The 23989-nt window shown below is 35.2% G+C and overlaps 1 pseudogene; it reads left to right on the top strand.

Annotated features, from left to right (window-relative positions):
• LOC100521056 lies at window positions 5381-23535 on the top strand (annotated as a pseudogene).

Raw genomic sequence — 23989 nt, 5'->3', positions numbered from 1 at the left:
AATAATATGAAATCCTGTGTCATTTTTCATCCATCAGAGTATGCAAAAGTTTAAACAATGATAATATCCTGTGTTTGTAAGTGTATATGAGGAAGCAAGTACTATCATATACCTCTCAGAAAAAGGTAAAACAGTACAAACTTACTGAGGGCAGTATAACAATACATATCAAAACTTTATAATTTAACATTGTTTTGAATCAGTGATTCCACTTCTAAGAACATAATCCTTATAAATAGAGATATGAATAAAGATGCTCATTATGATGTTTATAATAGATAAGAATTAAACAACTATCAATGTCCAACACACCATTCTAAGTTCTTTACAAGAATTATCTCATTCACTCCTCAAAAATCTCTATAAATATAGTAGACAATATTAACTACATTTTTTTTGAAATGAGAATCCAGAAGCATAAGAAATTAAAAAACACTATAAAATCATACATATGCATATATTTTCTGTCAATGATCTTAGTTCATTTTTTAATAAATGAGCTATAATACAAATAAAGTATTTAAAAATTAAATATATAATTTGACTATATCGTAGGTTCTCAAAATGTGATATTGCATGTTCCATGATATATTTATTCCCATGCATCCTCAAGTTCTAAAATTTTTGAAACTATTTTTTTCCTTAAGAATTTTTGGGGAATTCCTGTTGTGGCTTATCAGTAACAAACCTAACTAGTATCCATGAGGATGTGGGTTTAATCCCTGGCCTCACTCAGTGGGTTAAGGATCCGGTGTTGCTGTGAGCCATGGTGTAGGTTGCAGATGTGGCTTGGATCTGGCATTGCTGTGGCTTTGGCATAGGTTGGCAGCTACAGCTTGGATTTGACTCCTAGCCTGGGAACTTCCATATGCCACAGGTGTGGACCTAAAAAGAAAAAAGAAAGAATTTTTGGTTTTCACTTCAGAGACGTTCTAACAGTTTCCTGAATTAACTGGATATGTGTCATAAGCTTTTAGTGTCCAAGTTAGTATTTATGTTTATAATCACATTGGTGCTCAGAGACCACATTAAAAAATGATTAATATTTCTTAAGCATGTATGGCTATATTAGGTTTGTATATCCTGATGTCAAAATATTAAGGGTCTTGCAACTCAGAGCTCACAATAAATTATTTTACCTTTTTTAAATACTTATCAGTATCTGAAATTTTTATTTTTTATCTACTTGGTTGCTTATATATTATCTGTGTCCCACCACTAGAATGTAAGCTCCAGGGGGGCAAGAATCTTGTTTGCCTTATTTGTTGTTGCACCCCAGAGAGCCTAGAATAGTAGTGCCTGGCATATAATGAACACTCAATATACTATAAGCTGAATGAAAAAATGAGAACCAGATTCTGATTTATTACTGGACTCTGGTGAAGACTGAATGTCAGGTGACCTTATGACCTGAACTTCATGACATGAATTATGTGCAATCAGATCCATGGATCTATACAGTACTCAATCATCAAGTGGAAGTATTGCATAGGATATTCATGGTAAGCCCACCTTAAAGGCCCTAATAAGTAGCACTAGCAATTTGCTTGCCCCCTGTGGAATACATTTTCTGTCACACTATTGTATCTCTCTCAGGTTGCACCAATCTACTTATGAGGTGTTGAACTAAGATGAATTAAGTTTTATATATATGGCTTTTTTATGATAATTCCTGCCCAAAGTGGACAGATGTGGCATCATAACCTCACTCAGGAGAAGTGAAGACCAACAGAGAAGAAAAAGACCCACAAAGGGCAGAGCTTTAAGAAGAATATATTCATGTTTATTTTGACTAGAAGGCAAAATAGCCTAAGGTCAGAGTATACACTCATTAATAAGCAGTCACTAACAGTCTGGTCAGAAAGTCAGGTATTTGAAAAGAATACAAATGATTAGAATTATTGAAGAAGGGGTAGAGGGTGAACTTTTCCAAATGGGCCCCAAATCATACCATAGTAAAGTCATATATTAATGCTTATCTGAAAGTTTCCACTGCAGCAAAAAATAAATTAAACTAAAATGAAATAAACACTCAGTTGGACAAGATGGCCTTTTCAGTAGCCCAGTGCTAGTTCAAGTGAGGTACCATTTTCTCAGACATGGTAGACATAGTGAGGAAGGCATTAGAGAATCTGCGTAGTTTGCAAATATCCAAATCCCCTAAATCAAGTATATACTGCCATTCTTTCTGTCAGGATATCATTTTTTTCCAAGTAGTTTTTTAACTTCTATATAAGAAATCATGTAGGGCTAAGAATTCAACAAGTATTTTAATTTAAGAAGTATAATCCACAGTGGAGTTCAATTGTCAGGTAGCTCCTTCCTACAGTTTTGCCAGTCATAAAAATCCTGAGTCAAGAATTTTAGGACTTAAGCTTTTAGTTCTCTTTCTTTAAATTATCCGTGAGACATCAGAAATACACACAGTATTTTGGGATCTCAATGTTTCTAATTTCCTTTACATTATTCCCTGGCAAATACTCCAGATGTTTGTCTTTAGTGGGTCCTGGTCTTAGGCCACCACATGCACTAAATTAATTAGCTGTTTTATCACTGCAAACTATAAGCTGAAATGTGGAGGAATGTTTAAAAACTTTATTCCTTATCTTAGCTAGATACCAATTCCAAATAACACATGTTTCCTTGAGATTTTGTTGCCTATGAGCCACTATTTAAGACTATTTTAGGGAGTCCCATTCATGGCTCAGCAGTTAATGAAACCAACTAGGATCCATGAGGATGCATGTTCAATCCCTGGCCTCAGTGAATTAAGGATCCTACATTGCTGTGGCTGTGGTGTAACTCTGATTCAACCCCTAGCCTGGGAAATTCCATATGCTGCAGGTATGGCCCTAAAAAGCAAAAAAAAAGACTATTTTACATATCATCATATGTTTTTTGGTTACAGATAATAGAATTAATTCTGGCTAACCTGATCAAAAGAATTTATTGGAAGGATCATGAGTCTCTAATGGAATTAAATAAAATCTAATCATCCAAATATCAGAAAATACAGGTAAAAAGAAAGTTCCCAAAATCTTTAGATGGAAAAAATTCCATAAAATTTCTCTGGCACTTTCACATAAGCATTGAACAGTGTAATAATGTAAATTTAAATATAACTGACTTAATCCTTGTGTTAAGGATCCAGCATTGCCATGAGCAGGTCACAGACGTGGCTCGGATCTGGTGTTGCTGTGGCTCTGGCATAGGCCAGCAGCTACAACTCCGATTAGACCCCTAGCCTGGGAGCCCCCATATGCCACAGGTGCAGCCCTAGAAAAGACAAAAAGACCAAAAAAAGTAAAAGGAACGTTTTTAAATAGACAAAAAAAATGTTAAAAGTAAGAAAATTATGAAAGAAAAATATCACTGGTTGGAGGCATATAGTAAATATAAGAAATCAACTACATATAAACCTAACATAAATGTTAAAAGACAAAAATCATCTATATCTAAAACAATCAACTAAGTAATACACAAAATTAAAATATGTGAAATATAAAGTCAAATCATGAAACATTGGGGATGGAGAGTAAACATGTAGTGCTTTGAGCATACAGTCAAACCTAAGTAACCATTGATTTAAAATAGACTTCTGTCTACATAGGTTTTTATATATAAGCCTCATGGTATCCACAAAGCAAGAACTTATAACAAATACACAAAAGATAAAGAGAAAGGAATAAAGACGGACCACTAAAGAAAGTCAGCGAATCACAAAGGTAAAGAACAAGAGAAGAAAGGAACAGAGAAGAAATACAAAAACAACCAGAAAACAATTAATAAAATGACAATAAGTACATAGCTGTCAATTATTACTTTAAATGTAAATGAAATAAATGCTCCAATAAAAAAACACATAGTGGCTAATGGAGAAAAAAACAAGATATATGTAAACCATATATATGCTGCCTACAAGAGAGTCACTTTGGATCTGAAGACACACAATGATTGAACTGAAAGGATAGAAAAAGATACTCCATGCAAATGTGGGGAAAAAAAGAAAACTGAGATGGCAATACTTACATTATATAAAATAGATTTAAAACAAAGAGTCTTACAAAGGACAAAGAAGACCATTACATAATCATTAAGGATACAATCCAACAAGAAGATATAGCAATTATAAATATATATGCATCAGCATAGGATCACCTAAAGATATAAAGCAAATATTAAATATAAAGGGAAAATTTGACAGTAACACCATAACAATAGGGGTCTTTCACACTACATCTATATCAATGGACAGATCATCCAAACAGAAAAATACTGGCCTTAAAGGGAACATTAGACTATATATATATATATATATATATATATATATAGTCTATCCCAAAGCAGCAAAATACAGTCTTTTCAAGTATACATGGAACATCTCCAGGATAGATTACATGCCAGGAGACCAAACACGTCTCAATATCTCAATAACCAATATCTCAATAAATTTAAGAAGATTGAAAAAAATACAAAGCAAATTTTCAAACACAATGGTATAAGAGTAGATATCAACCACAATAAAAAACTAGAAACTAACAAGTATTGAGGCTAAATAATATGCCATTAAACAACTGATGGATTGCTGAAGAAATCAGGGAAGAAATAAAAAGATACCTGGGGACAAATGAAAATTTTAAAAATCTATGGGATGCAGCTAAATTACTTCAAAGAGGAAAGTTTATAGTGGTATAAATCAACCTCAGGAAGTAAGAAAAATCTTAAAAACAATCTAACATTTTACTTGGAGGAACAAGAAAAAGAAGAATATACAAAACCTGAAGTTAGTAAGTGGAAAGAAATCATAAAGATCAGACCAGAAATAAATGAAATAGGTACTGAAAAGATGTAGAAAAGGTCAATGAAACTAAGAGCTGATTCTTTGAAAAGATAAACAAAATTGATAAATCTTTAGGCAGACTTATCAAGAAAAAAGAGAGTTAACCCAAATTAATAAAATCAAAGCTGAAAGAAAAGGCATTACTACTGACACCTCTTCCTCCTTATGATCCTTTGACAAATACAAAAGATCATAAGATGTTATTACAAAAATTATACACCTATAAAATACACAATATAGAATAAATTCCTAGAAATGTAAAATCTCCCAAGATTGAATCAGGAAAAGAAAATATGAACAAATTACCAGTAATGTAATTGAATCAATAATTTTTTAAAAAATTCCCAAGGAAAAAAGTACAGAACCAGATGGCTTCACAGCTGAATTCTACCAAACATTTAAATATTGTTAACATCCATCTCAAACTCCAAAAAATTGAAGAGAAAGAAATTCTTCCAATATTATTCTACAAGGCCAGCATCTCCCTGATATAAAAACCATAAAATCACAGAAAAAGAAAATTACTGACCAACATCAACGATGAACGTAGATGCAAAAATCTTCAAAAAAATTATCAAATTAAATTCACTGATACATTAAAAGAATCATACACCATCTTCAAGTTGGATTACTCCAGATATGTAAGAATGGATTAATATCCTAAAATAAAATGACATGATACACCACGTTAAGAAAATGAAAGATAAAAATTGTGTAATCATCTCAAATGTTATAGAAAGAGCATTTGATAAAACTCAACATCCATTTAAGAAAAAAAAATTCCAAACACAATGGGTATAAACGGAACATAATTCAATATAACAAAAGCCATAAGTAACAAAACCACAGCTAAATAAATACTCAATGGTGAAAATCCAAAAACTTTTCCCCTAAGATCAGGAATAAGACAAGGATGCCCACTCTAGCCAGTTGTATTAAAAATAGAAGTTATAGCCTCAGCAATCACATAAGACAAAGAGATAAGTTCATCAAATTTGGACAGGAAGAAGCAAAACAGTCACTATTTGCAGATGATGTGATACTATATATACAAACCCCAAAGACTCCACCAAAGAAACTTTTAGAACTAATTAATGAATTCAGTGAAATCAAAGGTTATAAAATTAATGTATAGAAATGTTGTTTCTAGGAGATGGGATTAAGATGGCAGAATAGAAGGACTGGAGCTCAACTTCTCTCCTAAAAACAACAAAATTCACAACTAAAGGCTGAGGAATATTCAACAAAATGGACTGAAAACCTTAAGAAAGCTATCCTACTCCAAAAGAAAAAGAGAAGTCCACATCAAGAGGTAGGAGGGGCAATTATGTGATATAAGCAACCCCATAACTCCCAGGTGGAAAGACCCACAGATTGGAAACTAACTGGTTCACAGAGACTCACCTACAGGAGTGAGAGTTCTGAGCCCTGATTCAAACTCCCATGTGTGGGGATCTGGCACTGGGAGAAAGAGCTCCAGGAGCATCTGGCATTGAGGGCCAGTGGGGCTTGTGTGCAGGAGCTCCAAGGGACTGGGGGAAACAGAGACCCCATTCATAAAGGTGCACACAGACTTTCGCATGCACTGGGTCCCACGACAAAGCAAAGACTCCATAGGAATCTGGGTCAAACCTGACTGCAGTTCTTGGAAGACATCCTGGAAAAACAGGGGTGAATGTCTCTTATTGTGAGGGAAGGACATTGGAAGCAAAACCCTCAGGAATATTCAGCAGTGTGCCTTTCTCCAGAGGTGGTCATCTTGGGAAAATGTGGCCCCACCCATCAGTGCTGAAAAGCCCCACGACAAACAACAATCCAAGTGGGATCAGAGCCCTGCCCTTCAGTAAAAATGCTGCCTAAAGACCCCCCCAGGTCTTTAATCCCACCTCTAATTCTATCCAGAGACAAAGCCCCACCCATCAGGCTAAGAATCATATCCAACTACCAGTGAGCAAACATCTTCCTCCTATCAGGAAGCCTACAGCAAGCCCCCTTACAAATTTCAGCCACAAGGGAGGCAGACACCAGAAGTTAAAGAGGCTACAACTCTATTATCTGTAAAAAGATCACCACACCAAAAACCTATAACAAAGAAAATACAGAGAACTATAACTCAGATGAGGGAGAAAGGAAAAACCCCAGAAAATCAGCTAAATGAGGAAGAGATTCTCAGCTTCCAGGAAAAAGACTTTAGACTGTTGATGCTGAAAATTATGTAAGACATTGGAAATAAACTGGAGGCAAAGATGGATAACTTACAGGAAACAATGAGCAAAAACATACAAGATATAAAACTTAAACGAGAAGAGAGGCAAAGTACAATAACTGAAATAAAAAATTCACTAGAAGCAGCTAACAGCAGAATACAGGAGGCAGAAGGACGAATAAGCAAGGTAGAGGACAGATTAGTAGAAATTATGGATGTGGAACAGAAAAGAGAAAAAGATTGAAAGCAAATGAAGAGAGTCTCAGAGAACTCTGGGACAATGGCAAATTCACCAACATCTGCATTATAGGGGTGCCAGAAGGAGAAGAGAGAGAGAAGAGGACAGAAAAAATATTCGAAGAGATAAAATCCAAAAACTTCCCTAACATGGGAAAAGGACCAATCACTCAAATCCAGGAAGCACAATGACTGCCGTATAAAATAAACACAAGGAGGAATACACCAAGACACATATTAATCAAACTGACCAAATTAAAGACAAAGAGGAAATCTTGAAAGCTGCCAGGGAAAGGAAACAAATAACATACAAGGAAACCCCAATAAGGTTATCATCAGATTTTTCAGCAGAAACTCTGCAGGCCAGAAGGGAGTGGCATGATACATTTAACATGATGAGAGGACAAAACCTCCAACCAAGATTACTTTACCCAGGAAGGCTCTCATTCAGATTTGAAGGAGAAAGCAAAAGCTTCACAGATAAGCAAAAGCTAAGAGAATTCAGCAACACTAAACCAGCTTTACAACAAATACTAAAGGAACTTCTCTAGGCAGAAAAGAAGATGTTGCAACCAGAAACAAAAATGCCGCAAATGAAAAGGCTCACCAGTAAAAGTATATACACAGTAAAGATACGAAATCATCCATGCACAATTATGCCACCAGAATCAGAAATCCTGACAAGAGGAGGGCACAAATGCAGGACACTGGAGATGCACTTGCAATTAAGAGACCAACAACTTAAAACAATCTCATATACATATAGACTCTTCTATCAGAAATTCAAGATAACTTCAACCCAAAAATCTACAATTGATACACAAACAAATAAGATAAATCAACTCAAATACAACACTAAAGACTGTCATCAAACCACAAGGGGAGAGAACAAGAGAAGGGAAGAAAAAAGAGCAACAAAAACAAATCCAAAGCAATTAATAAAATGGCTATAAGAACACACATCAGTAATTACCTTGAATGTTAATGGATTAAATGCCCTAACCAAAAGACATGGACTGGCTGAATGGACAAAAACAAGACCCATATATATTCTATCTTCAAGAGACCCACTTCACTTCTAGGGACACATACAAATTGAAAGGGAGAGGATGGAAGGCAATATTTCATGCAAACAGGAATGAAAAGAAAGCTGAAGTAGCAACACTCATATCAGACAAAATAGACTTTAAAATGAAGAATATTTTAAGGGACAAATAAGGTCACTACATAATGATCAAAGGATCAATCCAAGAAGATATAACAATTTTAAATATCTATGCACCAAACCTAAGTTCACCACAATATATAAGGCAACTCCTAAAAACTTTAAAGGAGAAATCAGCAATAACACAATCATAGTGGGGGACTTTAACACCCCACTTACAGCACTGGACAGATCAACCAGACAAAAAATCAATAAAGAAACACAGGCCCTGAATAAAACATTAGTCCAGATGGAATTAATAGATATTTACAGGACATTCCATCCAAAAGCAACAGAATACACATTCTTCTCAAGTGCACATGGAACATTCTCTAAGTTTGATCACATCCTGGGCTACAAATCCAACCTCAGTAACTTTAAGAAAATTGAAATCATATCAAGCATCTTTTCCAACCACAATGCTATAGGACTGGACATCAGCAACAAGAAAAAAAACTGCAAAAAACACAAACACGTGGAGACTCAACAACATGCTACTAAATAACCAATTGATCACTGAGGAAATCAAAGAGGAAATTAAAAAATACCTAGAAGCAAATGACAACAAAGATATGACACTCCAAACCTATGGGATGCAGCAAAAGCCGTTCTAAGAGGAAAGTTTATAGCAATACGAGCCCTCTTCGGGAAACAAGAAATAGCTCAAATAAACATAAACAAGCTAACTTTACATCTAAAGCAGCTCCAGAGAGAAGAACAGATAAGACCTAAAGTTAGTGGAAGGAAAGAAATCATAAAGATCAGAGCAGAAATCAATGAAAAAGAAATGAAAACAACCATAGAAAGGACCAAAGAAACTAAAATTTGGTTCTTTTAAAAGATCAACAAAATTGATAAACCCTTAGCCAGACTTATCAAGAATAAAAGAGAGAGGACTCAAATCAATAAAATTAGTAATGTAAAAGGGAAATAACAACAGACATCACAGAAATACAAAGGATCATAAGAGACTACTATATGAAACTATACGTCAATAAAATGGAACACTTAGAAGAAATGGACAAATTCTTAGAAAGGTACAATCTTCCAAGACTAAATCAAGACGAAATAGAAAAGATGAATGGACCAATCACAGAAATGAAATGAAACTGTAATTAAAAAACTTCCAACAAACAAAAGTCCAGGACCAGAAGGCTTCACAGGTGAATTCTATCAAACACTTAGAGAAGAGCTAACATCTATCCTTTTGAACTATTCAAAAAATTGCAGAGGAAGAGACACTCCAAAACTCATTCTATGAGGCCACCATCACCCTGGTACCAAAACCAGACAAAGATTCCACAAAAAAAAAAACTACAGGCCAATTTCACTGATGAATATCAATGCAAAAATCCTCAACAAAATCCTAGCAAACAGCATCCAACAATACATTAAAAGGATTGTACATCATGATCGAGTGGGATTTATCCCAGGGATGCAAGGACTCTTCAATACCCACCTATCAATCAGTGTGACACACCACATTAACAAAGTGAAGATAAAAAAACCATATGATCCTCTCAATAGACGCAGAAAAAGCCTTTGACAAAATCCAACACCCATTTCTGATAAAAACCCTTCAGAAAGTGGGCACAGAGGGAACCTACCTCAACATCATAAAGGCAGTATATGACAAACCCACAGCCAACATCATTCTTAATGGTGAAAAGCTGAAAGAATTCCCGCTGAGATCAGGAACAAGATAAGGATGTCTGCTCCCGCCACTACTCTTCAAGATAGTTTTGGAAATCCTAGCCACAGCAATCAGAGAAGTAAAAGAAATAAAAGGAATCCAAATTGGAAAGGAAGAAGTAAACTATCCCTATTTGCAGATGACAAGATACTGTACATAGAGAATCCTAAAGACTCTACCAGAAAACTGTTAGAGCTCATCCATGAATTTGGCAAAGTCGCAGGATACAAAATCAATACACAGAAATCGACAGCATTTCTATACACCAACAATGAAAGAGCAGAAAGAGAAATTAGGGAATCCATCCCATTTACCATCACATCCAAAAGAATAAAATTCCTAGGAGTAAACCTACCTAAAGAGACAAAAGACCTGTACTCTGAAAACTCTAAGCCACTGAAGAAAGAAATCAAAGATGACACAAATAGGTGGAAAGACATACCATGCTCTTGGATAGGAAGGGTTAATATTATCAAAATGACTATACTACCTAAGGCAATCTACAGATTCAATGCAATCCCTATCAAATTACGAAGGACATTTTTCACTGAACTCGAACAAAATATTTTAAAGTTTGTTTGGAAGCACAAAAGACCCAGGATAGCCAAAGACATCCTGAAAAAGAAAAATGGAGCTGGAGGAATCAGGCTCCTGGACTTCACACTATACTACAAAGCAACAGTCATCAAAACCATATGGTACTGGCACAAAGACAGACATGCAGATGAGTGGAACAGGATAGAAAGCCCAGAATTCAACCCATGCACCTACAGCCAACTCATCTATGACAAAGGAGGCAAGAAGATACAATGGAGAAAAGAGAGCTTGTTCAATAAGTGGTGCTGGGAAAACTGGACAGCCACATGGAAAAAAATGAAACTAGAACACTCCCTAACACCATACATGATAATAAACCCCAAATGGATGAAAGACCTAGATATAAGACCAGACACTCTAAAACTCTTAGAGGAAAACATAGGCCAAACACTCGCTGACATAAGCAACTGCAAAATCTTCTCAGATCCACCTCTTAGGGTAATGACAGTAAAAACAACAACAAACAAATGGGACCCAATCAAACTTCAAAGTTTCTGCATAGCAAAGGAAACCCTAAACAACACAAAAAGACAATCCACAGAATGGGAGAAAATCTTTGCAAGTGAATCCACTGACAAGGGATTAATCTTCCAAAATTGATAAACTCCTTCTACTGCTCAATACCAAAAAAACAAACAACCCAATTAAAAAATGGGCAGAAGATTTAAACAGACAGTTCTCCGAAGAAGACATACAGATGGCCAAAAAACACATGGAAAGATGTTCAGCATCACTCATTATTAGAGAAATGCAAATCAAAACCACTATGAGGTATGACCTTCCACCAGCCAGAATGGCCATCATCAAAAATCTACAAACAATAAAGTGCTAGAGAAGGTGCGGAGAAAAAGGAACCCTATTGCACTGTTGGTGGGAATGAAAATTTGTGCATCCACTGTGGAAAACAGTAGGGAGATTCCTCAGAAAACTAAGCATAGAACTACCATTTGATCCAGGAATCCCACTCCTGGACATCTATCCAGAGAAAACCATGACTCGCAAAGACACATGTACTCCGATGTTCATTTCAGCACTATTTTCAATAGCCAAGACATGGAAACAACTTAAATGTCCATCAACAGAGGAGTGGATCAAGAAGTGGTACATATATACACAATGGAATATTACTCAGCCATCAAAAGAAACAAAATACCAGCATTTTTAGCAACATGGATGGACCTAGAAATTATCATGCTAAGTGAAATCAGTCAGAGAATAAGACACCAACATCAAACGATTTCACTGAATGTGGAATCTGAAAAAAAGACACAATGAAATTGGGAGCTTGGGCTTATCAGACACAACTTAGAATAGATTTACAAGGAGATCCTGCTGAATAGCATTGAGAACTTTGTCTAGATACTCATGTTGCAACAGAACAAAGGGTGGAGGAAAAAATGTAATTGTAATGTATACATGTAAGGATAACTTGATCCCCTTGCTGTACAGTGGGAAAATAAAAAAATTAAAAAAATAGAAATTTTCAGAACAGATAATTACTCACAGACTTTGAAAAATTTATGGTTTCCAAAGGAGACAGTTGGTGGGGTGGGGATTGTGCTTGGGTTGTGGGTTGGAAATCCTGTGAAATTGGATTGTGATGATCATTGTACAACTATAAATGTAATAAATTCACTGAGTAATAAAAAATAAAATAATATATATATATATGTGGTACATATACATGATGAATATTACTCAACCATTAAAAGGAAAGAAATAATGGCATTTTTAGCAACATGGATGGACCTAGAAATTATCATGCTATGTGAAGTCAGTCAATGAGACCAACATCAAATGCTATCACTTACATGTGGAATCTTATAAAAGGAAAGAATGAACTTCTTTGCAGAACAGATAATGACTCACAGACTTTGAAAAATTCACGGTTTCCAAAGGAGGGAGGTTGGGAATTGGGGAGATGTGCTCGGGGTGTGGGACTGAGATACTACAAAACTGGATTGTGCTGATAATTGTACAAATATAAATGTAATAAATTCATTGAGTAATAAAAAAAGAATGTGGGGAAAAAAGAATATATCACAAAGAAAAGACATTCTTTTAAATAAATGATGCTGTAAAGAATCATTTCTGCTCTACATACTCTGCTCTACAGTAGAAATTGACAGAACACTGTAAATTATTATGGAAAAATAAAAATCATATAAACTTTAAAAAAGTGATACTGGGTACTGGACTGCTCCATGTGGAAGAATGAGATTAGAATATTTTCTAATACCATTTACAACAATAAACTCAAAATATATTAAAAATGTACATGTAAAACCTCAAAACATGAAACTCTAGAAGAGATCACAGGAAGAACATTCTTTGACATAAATTGTAGCAATTTTTTTTTGGATCTGTCTCCACAGACAAAGGAAGCAAAAGCAAAATTAAACAAATGGGACCTAATTAAACTTAAAAAATTTACCACAGCAAAGGAAACCATTGATGAAATTTAAAAAAACAACCTAAAAAATAACGGAAAATATTTGCAAATGCTATGGCAGGTAAGTGGATAATATACAAAACATATGAAAACTCATACAACTCAATATTAAAAAAAAAGCCATTTAAAAAATGGGCAGTAGACCTGAATATACATTTTTATAAAGATGACATGCAGATGGCTAACAAGCACATGAAAAAATGTTAATCTTTGCTAATTATTAGAGAGATGTAAATTAAAACAACAATGAAATATCATTTCACAACTGTCAAAACTGCTATCAATACAAAGCCTACCAATAGGAGTTCCTATTGTGGCTCAGCAATAACAAATCCAACTAGTATCTATGAGGATGCAGATTCAATCCTTATCCCCTCTCAGTGGGTTAAGGATTTGATGTTGCCATGAGCTGCAGTATAGGTTGTATATGCAGCTTGGACCTTGAGTTGCTGTGGCTGTGGTGTAAGCCAGCAGCAGCAGCCATGATTCAAACCCTAGCCTGGAAACTTCCATATGCCATGGGTGTGGCCCTAAAATGAAAAAAAAAAATAAAGCCTGCAAATAACAAACGTTGGTGATGATGCAGATAAAAAGGAGCCTTTCCACACTGTTGGGGAGAATGTAAATTGATGCAGCCATTATGAAAAAGAGCATGGAGTTTCCTCAAAAAACAAAAAATAGAACTACCTTATAAGATCCATCATTTCTGCTGCTGGCTATACATCCAAAAATAAAAAACAAAACACTAATTCAAAAAGATGCATGCATCCCAATGTTCATAGAAGTATTATTTACAATACTGAAAATATGGAAGCAACCTGTGTCCATCAACAGATGAATGAATAATTAATAGATGCAAACTATTGCCTTTGGAATGGATAAGCAATGAGATCGTGCTGTATAACACTGGGAACTATAGCTAGTCACTTATGATGGAGCATGATTATGTGAGAAAAAAGAATGTATACATGTATGGGTGACTGGGTCACCTTGCTGTATAGTAGAAAATTGACAGAACACTGTAAACCAGCCATAATGGGAAAAAATCATTATTAAAAAACAGATGAATGAATAAAGATGTCATATATATATATATATATATATGATATATATATATATAACATGGAATAGTACTCAACCTTAAAAGAGAATGAAATTCTGCCATTTGCAACAATATGGATGGACCTAGAAAGTATTATGTTTAGAGAAGTCAGACTGAGAAAGAAACATTGTATATTATCACTTACATGCAGAATCTAAAAGTTAAAACAAATGAATGTACACAACAAAACAGAAACAGACTCAGAGGTATAGAAAACAAACTAGTGGATACCAGGGGGAAGAGGGGAGGGGAAAAAGGCAAGATAGGGAAATGGAATTAAGAGTACAAACTACTATGTATAAAATAGAAAAGCAATATATACTGTACAGCACAGGGAAAAAAAGCCATTGTTTTTTAACCATTTTAAATGGAGATTGGACTACAAAAATATTAAATCAATATGCTGTATACCTGAAACTAACATAATATTGTAAATCAACTATATTTCTTTTTTTTTTTTTTTTTTGTCTTTTTGCTATTTCTTGGGCCGCTCCTGTGGCATATGGAGGTTCCCAGGCTAAGGGTCGAATCGGAGCTGTAGCCACCAGCCTACGCCAGAGCCACAGCAATTTGGGATCCGAGCCGCTCTGCAACCTACACCACAGCTCATGGCAACGCTGGATCATTAACCCACTGAGCAAGGGCAGGGATCAAACCAACAACCTCATGGTTCCTAGTCAGATTTGTTAACCACTACGCCACGACGGGAACTCCTATATTTCAATTACTTAAAAAAATGAGGTAAAATTCACAAGTCTTTTGACAAAAATCATAAATGTTTAGATCTTCAATTATACACTTACTCCTTTCAACAATATACTAACTTAGACATTATGTGTGAACATGCACTAAAATTACTGGTAGATTTAAGAAGAGGATGGAATTAAAGGGTTTATAAGAGAAGAGAAAAAAAATTGTATTTAAACATTTTCATTAGCAATTCAATTTTTTTTTTTTTTTTTTTGTCTTTTGAGGGTCGCACCAGCAGCATATGGAGGTTCCCAGGCTAGGGATCGAATCGGAGCTGTAGCAGCTGGACTACACCAGAGCCACAGCAACATGGGATCTGGGCCACATCTGCAATCTACACCATAGCTCATGGCAATGCTGGATCCTTAACCCACTGAGCAAGACCAGGGACCGAACCCGCAACCTCACGATTCCTTGTCGGATTCATTAACCACTGTGCCATGACAGGAACTCCTTAGCAATTCAATCTTTAGACATTAATACATCCTAAACTTCTGAGCCTTTAAAACTTTTTTAATAATTCTAAGTTATTTTATGCTATTTTATTTTTAATATTTGTTTAAAGTTGCCTACCTTTACAAATGTAATAATGAAATTAAAATCCCTACTTTATTTCTCCATATGTTTATTTATTTATTTATTGCTTTTTTTTTTTAAGGGCTGCACCAGCGGCATATGGAGGATCACAAGCTAGGGTTCCAATCAGAGCTACAGCTGCCAGCTTATGCCAGAGCCACAGCAATGCAGGATCTGAGCTGTGCCTACACCACAGCTCATAGCAACACCATATCTTTAACCCACTGAGCAAGGCCAGGGATCAAACCCACATCTCAAGGTTCCTAGTCGGATTCGTTTCTGCTGCACCACAATGGGAACCCCATTTTTTGTTTTTTGCTTTTTTAAAAAATTTCTCCATATGTTTAGAGAATAACAAAACTTTCTCTTGTATTCAACTTCAAACAATTTATGGGAGAAAATTTTTAAACCAATTCTAGTGAATAAGGTAAGACTACTAGATAGCTTGTGTTTATCCTAATAGTGGGAATGTGCAGTTTTTCTGGCTTTGAATTATATACCCCAATTCAAAATTAAATTATTTTGTTACCAACTTCCTCTCATCCTGAAGTATTATATTGATTTTTGCATAAAAGGTCAGTATTCCCTGTCATTTTCTCTGTAAATGCTTTTTATATTTCAAAATATATTGAAATTAAAGACTGTCTCAAGTGTGTTTGGTTAAAAGACAATGACAGAATCAAATGTCTTTTGTTTAAAACAGATTGAATATTTAAAAAGACATTGCTAAGGATAAAAGTAATATTGATATTGCTGATTTAATATCATTACTTGTAATTGGTCTTTTCCTATTTTCTATTTATTTCTGGTTCATTTTGAGATACTATGTATCTCTAAGAATTTGTCCATTTCTTCTAGGTTGTCCATTTTATTGGCATGTGGTTGTTCATAGTAGTATTTTATGACTCTTTGCATTTCTGTTGTGTGAGTCATAACTTCCACTTTTTTACTTCTCATTAATTTGAGCCCTCTCCATATATATTTCTTTTTTTTAATTTTCTCAAAAATTTAGAGAAGAGTTAACACCTGTATTTCTAAAGTGAGTCAAAAAAACTGAAAGGAAAAAAAGCTATTGAACTTATTCTGTGAAGCCAGCATCATCCTGATACCAAAATCAGACAAAGATAGTCCCCCCCCAAAAAAAATTATAGGCTCTTCCAGGGTTAGTACCTAGAAGCATTCAGAATAGTCCAACATTTGACATACCATTGCAGTCTGTCCTAAAATACAGCCTCTAACAAAAAGAGACTGTCCAAAAACCCTGGTAATACAATTGTTTATATTAAACCAATAAAGTTGGGAAATCATCAAAATCCACATGTGGCTTGTACCCATCATTGAGGAGTTCATGCGGTGAGACCTAAGGTTCTTATGAGGTTGTCTAAAATATGTTGGCTGGGCCTGTGGTAGTTCCATGTATGCTAAATGTGTCTGTGACAGGATGAAGTGTGCTTTACTTATGGAGGAACATAAAATTCTTATGAAAGTATTTAAAGCACAAGCAGAGTCAGAGGTAAATGCTAAAATGCATGTTTTTGTCCATACACCTAAAGCAATCTACAGATTTAATGTAGAAAAATCCAAAAATTTATATGGAACCATAAAAGACCCAGAATTTCCAAAGCAATCCTGGGGGGGGAGGGTACTAGGAGGCATAACTCTCTGAGACTGGAGACAATATCACAAAGCTGCAGTAGACAAAACTGTATGGTATTGGTACAAAAAAAAAAAAAGACGTAGAGATCAATGGAACAAAATAGAGAACCCAGAAATAAACCCAGAAACATAATCTCCTACAAAGGAGGCAAGTGGTGCTAGAAAACTGAACAGCCACATGTAAATCAACGAAACTAGAACACATTTTCACACCATGCACAAAAATAAACTCAAAATGGTTTAAAGACTTAAATATAAAGCATGACACCATAAAACTCATAGAAGAGACCATATACAAAGCATTCTCTGGCATAAAACTTATCAATATTTTACTAGGAGTTTCTGACTTGGGTCATGGTAACAAACCTGACTAGTACCCATGAGGACCTGGTTTTGATCCCTGGCCTTTCTCAGTGGGTTAAGGATCCAGCATTGCTGTGAGCTTTCAGATAGGTTGCAGATGTGGCTCAGATCCCACTTTGCAGTGGCTGTGGTGTAGGCCAGCAGCTGCAGCTCTGATTCAACCCCCAGCCTGGGAACTTCCATATGCCATGGGTGCTGGCCTAAAAAGACAAAAAAAAAAAAAAAAGAAGAAGAAATATTTCGTTATGTCAGTCTCCCAAGGCAATAGAAATAAAAACAAAAATAAACAAATATGACCTAGTCAAACTTTTAAGCTTTTGCACAGAAAGGAAACCATAAAAAAAGAAACAAACAAACCCAAAAAAGGAAAAGACAAACTAGTTTGGGAGAAAATGGTTGCAAACAAAGCAACCAATGAGGGCTTAATTTCAAAAATATGCAAATAACTCATACAACTCAACAATAATAAAAAAAAAACAAACCAATCAAAAAATGGTCAGAAGACCTAAATAGACATTTCTCCAAAGAAGACATATGGATGGCCAATAGGCACATGAAAAATTGTTCACTATCACTAATTATTAGAGAAATGCAAATCAAAATTACAATGAGGTACCACCTTATACTTGTCAGAATGGCCATCATTAATAAGTCTGCAAATAACAAACACTGGAAAGGGTGTGGAGAAAAGGGAACACTCCTGCACTGTTGGTGGGAATATAAATTGGTACAACCACTATGGAAAACAGTATGGAGGTTCCTAAAAAACTAACCATAGAACTACCATATGATCCAGCAATCCCACTCCTGGTCATCTATCTAGATAAAACTATCATTCAGAAATATACATGCAGGAATTTTCATGTGACACAGCAGGTTAAGAATCCAGCATTGTCACTGTAGTAGATGGGGTTCCTGCTATGGCATGGGCTCAATTCTGACTTGGAAATTTGTACATGTTTCAGGCACAGCCAAAAAAAAAAGAAAGAAAACTTCATGAAAAGATACATGCACCCCTATGTTCAGAGCAGCACTATTCATGATAACTAAGATATAGAAACAACATATATCCATCAACAGATGAATAGATTAAGAAGATATTGTACATATATACAATGGAATACTACTCAGCCATAAAAAAGATTGAAATAATGCCATTTATAGCAACATGGATGCAACTCGAGATTATCATACTAAATGGAGTAAGTCAGAGAGAGAAAGGAAAATATCATTATATCCCTTAAATGTGGAATCCAAAATTTGTCACAGATGAACCTATCTACAAAAAAGAAACAGACAGACATAGAGAATAGACTTGTGGTTGCCAAAGGGGAGGTGGGAGGGAGTGGGATGGACTGGGAATTCAGAGATAGTAGATGCAATCTATCACATTTAGAATGGGTAAACAACAATGTTCTACTGTATAGCACAGGGAACTATATCCAATCTCCTAGGACAGACCATGATGGAAAATAATATTTAAAAAAAATAATGTATGGAGTTCCCATCGTGGCTCAGTGGTTAACGAATCCGACTAGGAACATGAAGTTTCTGGTTTGATCCCTGGCCTCGCTCAGTGGTTTGAGGATCCAGCATTGCCATGAACTGTGATGTAGGTCACAGACACAGCTCGCATCCCGTGTTGCTGTGACTCTGGCATAGGCTGGCAACTAGAACTCCAATTAGACCCCTAGCCTGGGGACCTCCATATGCCATGGGTGCAACCCTAGAAAAAGACCAAAAAAAAGTATGTATATGTATGATTGAGTATACTTTGCTATACAGCTGAAATTGGCACAACATTGTAAATCAACTATAGTTTAATAAAAAATAAAATAAAATAAAGTAAAAATTATACATTTGTTTAATAAAACTTTAATCCAAAACAAAGCTAGTATGCCTAATTTACATATAGATTATTATATACAGCTATCCACAATAAACTTACATACCTAAAAATGAGTCAGAGATCAATGGATAATTTTTTGGCCATGCCCTTGGCATGCAGAAGTTCCCCAGCCAGGGATCCATGACAGGCCACAGCAATGACTTGAACCACAGCAGTGACAGTGCCAGACCCTTAACTGCTAGGCCACCAGGGAACTCCTGGATAAATAGATTTTTGATAAATCATAGACATTATCATTTTTGTTCCAAACAAAACATTTGCAGCTACTTCAATTAATTGTAAATATACTTACTAAGATAATAAGTTTTTATTGTACCCTAAAAGTTTTGCAAATGAGATTTCTTTTCCCACTCATATTGAAAAGGAATTCCTGCCATAGCACAGTGGGTTAAAAATCTGACTGCAGTGGCTTAGATTACTGCAGATGCAGCGGTTCAATCCCAGCCAAGCACAGTGGGTTAAAGGATTTGGCATTGCTGCAGCTGCAGCATAGGTCAAGGCCACAGCTCAGATTCAATCTCTGGCCCAGGAATTTGCATATGCCATGGGTGCAGCCATCAAATAAAATTTTATTTTATTTATTTTTTTTTAATTTTTTTGTCTTTTGTCTTTTTAGGGCTGCACCCATGGCATATGGAGGTTCCCAGGCTAGGGGTCTAATCAGAGCTACAGCTGCTGGCCTACACCACAGCCACAGCAACACCAGATCCAAGCTGCATCTGTGAACTACACCACAGCTCATGGCAATGCCAGATACTTAACCCACTGAGTGAGGCCAGGGATCGAACCCAAAACCTCATGGTTCCTAGTTGGATTCGTTTCTGCTGTGCAGTGACAGGAACTCCTCTGATAAAATTTTTAAAAAGATTTATCTGAATGAAAATGTTTATGAAGATAACATCTCACTGTGTTGGATAATAGATGTTCAAAAGATATAGTATGGGATTTCACATCTTAGATTATAATAGTTTAGCTTTTCAATGTCAGAAATTTATTACTTACTATATAAGAAAAAGAATAAAGGGGAAATTGCAATGATGGAATAAAATTTTTAATTCAAATGAAACAACTGGTAAGCTCAATTAAATAGTGCTTCATCTACAATTTACATAAAAAGAAAGATAACTAGTAAACAATATCATGCCAGAACTATAAATTTCAAAATAATTCATTTTTCAAGAATGTCATTTGGGTTCACAGAGATAAAACTTCAAATTTCTCTACTCTAAAATGAGGTTTGATGTTCACATATTCATCTTAAAACACTAGAATAATCTCAATCATGTTTGTTAAAATGTTTTAGTATCACATGTTCTATTGTATTTAACTCCTGAAAATTTACATCAAATTTCACTCCAAAATTTTTGGCAACCAAAGCAAGGAAAAAACAAGTGCAAATTTGATATTTATTTTTAATTTTACTTAACTTTATTATTTTCTTTCAACATAGCTCTCTGAGGAGGTTCTGATGGTATAGTGTGTTAAGAATCTGAATGCTGTGGCTCAGGTCTCTGTGGAGGTACAGGTTCAATCCCCAGCCTGGCACAGTGGGTTAAAGGATCCAGCATTGCTCTCTATAAACATTTCATCCAATTATGTTATCTAATCACCATTTTATTTATTTAATGCTAAGATGCTGAAATGTGTAGTGTGCATAGTGTATGGCAAAAACATCCACTATGACATATGTACAAAAAAATAAAAAGAAAAATTAAAGAATTTAAGAACAAGATTTCTAATAATACCACAAATTATTAATTGTTCAGGCTCACACATTTAGTTGTCATAAACAACCTTGGGTGAGTTTTGTTCCCCCAAAAAAACTTCTCTTTAATTTTGAATTTTATTTTTTTACTATTGTAATCACAAGTTGGTCCCAGCATATGAAATGGGTTATTCTTAACTTTTTCAAAATGATAGAGACATAATTTAAAGCCAAAAGGAATAATTTTTTTCAATTGAGGCAAAGTTAATAAAATTTACCATTTCATTCAATACATTCAAAATATTTTACACCCAGTTCCAAACTATTTTCATCACCATCAAAACCAAAAAAAAAAAAAATAAGCAAACAAAGCCATCAAGCTGTCACACCACTTTAGTAGTCAGAATTTGTTTCCCCACCATCAATGCCTGGCAAGCACCAGTCAGCTTTCTGACACTATGGATTTACCTATTTTGGATATTTCTTATAGTAGAATCATAGAGTACATGATGTTTCCTGCCTTATCTAAGTCACTTAGCATACTTTTTCTAGTTTTTTGCTGAGATATAATTGATGTATAATATTGTATTAGGGTTAAGGATCTGACATTGTTGAGAGCTATGGTGAGGTCACAGACATGGCACAGATCTGACATTGCTGTGGTTATGGCGTAGGCTGGCAGCTGCAGATCCAAGTCGATTCCTTGCCTGGGAACTTCCATATGCTAAAGGTGGAACCCTAAAAAGCAAAAAAAAATGTATTAGCCTATGGTGTGAAACATAATGATTTGATATATGTATATGTTGCAAAATATTAACTAGTTAACATCCATCATATCACATGGTTACAATTTTTTCTTACAATGAGCACTTTTAAGACCTACTCTTTTAGCAACCTTCAAATATACAGTACAGTGTTGTTAAATATAGTCACCATGCTGTACATTATATCCCAATGACTTATAAGTTTGCATATTTTAAAGCAATTTTATTGAAGTTGATTACAATGTTGTACCAATTTCATATAGTATACGTCTTTCTCTTTCTGACTTACTTCACTTAGTATGATAATCTCTAGCTGCATCTGGGTATTTGTAACTTTTAAATTATTAAATAATTATAGAGTCAGAGGAAGTTGCAAAACTAATACAGAGATATCCAATGCCCCCTTCAACCAGTTTCCCTTAGGGTAGGAAACCAGGAAATTGACATTGATGCAATCCACAAATCTTTACATTTCGCCAATTTTATATGTGCTTGTTTGTGTGTGTGTAAAACTTTATCATGTATAGATGTTTGTAACCATCACCACAATCAAGATACAGAACTATCCTACCACCACAGAGATATGTCATGCTATCCCTTTACAGTCACACTAACCCCACTTTCTTCCCCCCTCATCCCTAATTTCTGACAATCACTTTCTTCTAGCAATTTTCTATTGCATAATCTCTTCCTTTCTTTCTGAATCTTCAATGATACTTATCTTTTTTTTGTCTTTTTAGGGCCACACCTGTGGCATACAAAGGTTCTCAGGTTAGGGGTCTAATCGGAGCTACAGCTGCTGGCCTATGCCACAGCCACAGCAATGCCAGAGCTGAGCCATGTCTGCAAACTACACTACAGCTCATGGCAACACTGGATCCTTAATCATGGATCAAATCCACAACCTCATGGTTCCTAGTAGGATTCATTTCCCCTGAGCCACCAGGGGAGCTCCTGATACTTATGTTATCTTTTGTGTTTGTCCCACAGGTTTCTAAGGCTCTTATTTATTTTTTATTTGCTTTCTCTCTGTTGTTCAAATTGGATAAATTCTCTTGTTCTACCTTCAAGTTGACTGATTCCTTTCTCTGTCTTCATTTTGTTATTGAAACCATCCCTTTTTTTGTGTCAGTTATTGTATTTTTCTGTTCTGAAATTCCATGTGTAATCTTTGTCAGTGTCTGTTGCCTGATGATTGTCTTGTCTTATTTAAGTTATAGTTGTCCTGATTCTTCATGTTGGGATTATATTGTGACACTGGATTCTATTTCTTTTTTTTTCTTCTTTCTTTTCTTTTTTCTTTTTTTTTTTTTTTTGCAGTCAATCATTTTCTTTGAATGTAGTGTGCAGATCCAGCTGAGGCTGAAAATTCAGCTTTCCATTCAGCTATGTTGATTACTGTCTGGCAAAAGAAGAACAATGATTTGTACCACCTTGTTGCTGCCGGGTGGGAGCTGGAAATTCAGATTTACACTGGGTGACCTGGGAGACTGGAGGAACAGGGTACCCACTAGCACTGCCTAATACACCTCATTAACTCCCCACTTTATTTTTCCCTAAGTGCCAGGGTCCTTAGCCAGTCTGAACCCTTTTGGCTTACACATGTGTTTGTTTTGTTATGTCCAGGCCTTTTTAATTGTAAAAGAGAGGTCTAGTAAAGAGTTGAACTACTCCATTTTGGCTGGAACTGGAAGTCTCAACATTTAAATTTAATAATTGATACAGATTATATGAGTACCAAAAATATAGATATTTAATTAATTAGAATATTCTTATCTCCAACCATTCTGGATATACTGGAATTTACTAAGTTGAATTAATATAGTTAAACATTTCAAAGTGTCTTCCTCCTTTAAAATGATAGATTCTAAAAGCTATCATTGTAGGCAGCCTCTAACAAGGCCCACAATGATCTCCATTTTCTGATAAGCATAT

Source organism: Sus scrofa, chromosome X (genome assembly GCF_000003025.6).
Source record: "Sus scrofa isolate TJ Tabasco breed Duroc chromosome X, Sscrofa11.1, whole genome shotgun sequence".
NCBI classification, from domain to species: domain Eukaryota; kingdom Metazoa; phylum Chordata; class Mammalia; order Artiodactyla; family Suidae; genus Sus; species Sus scrofa.
This window is presented reverse-complemented; position numbering and strand designations above follow the sequence as displayed.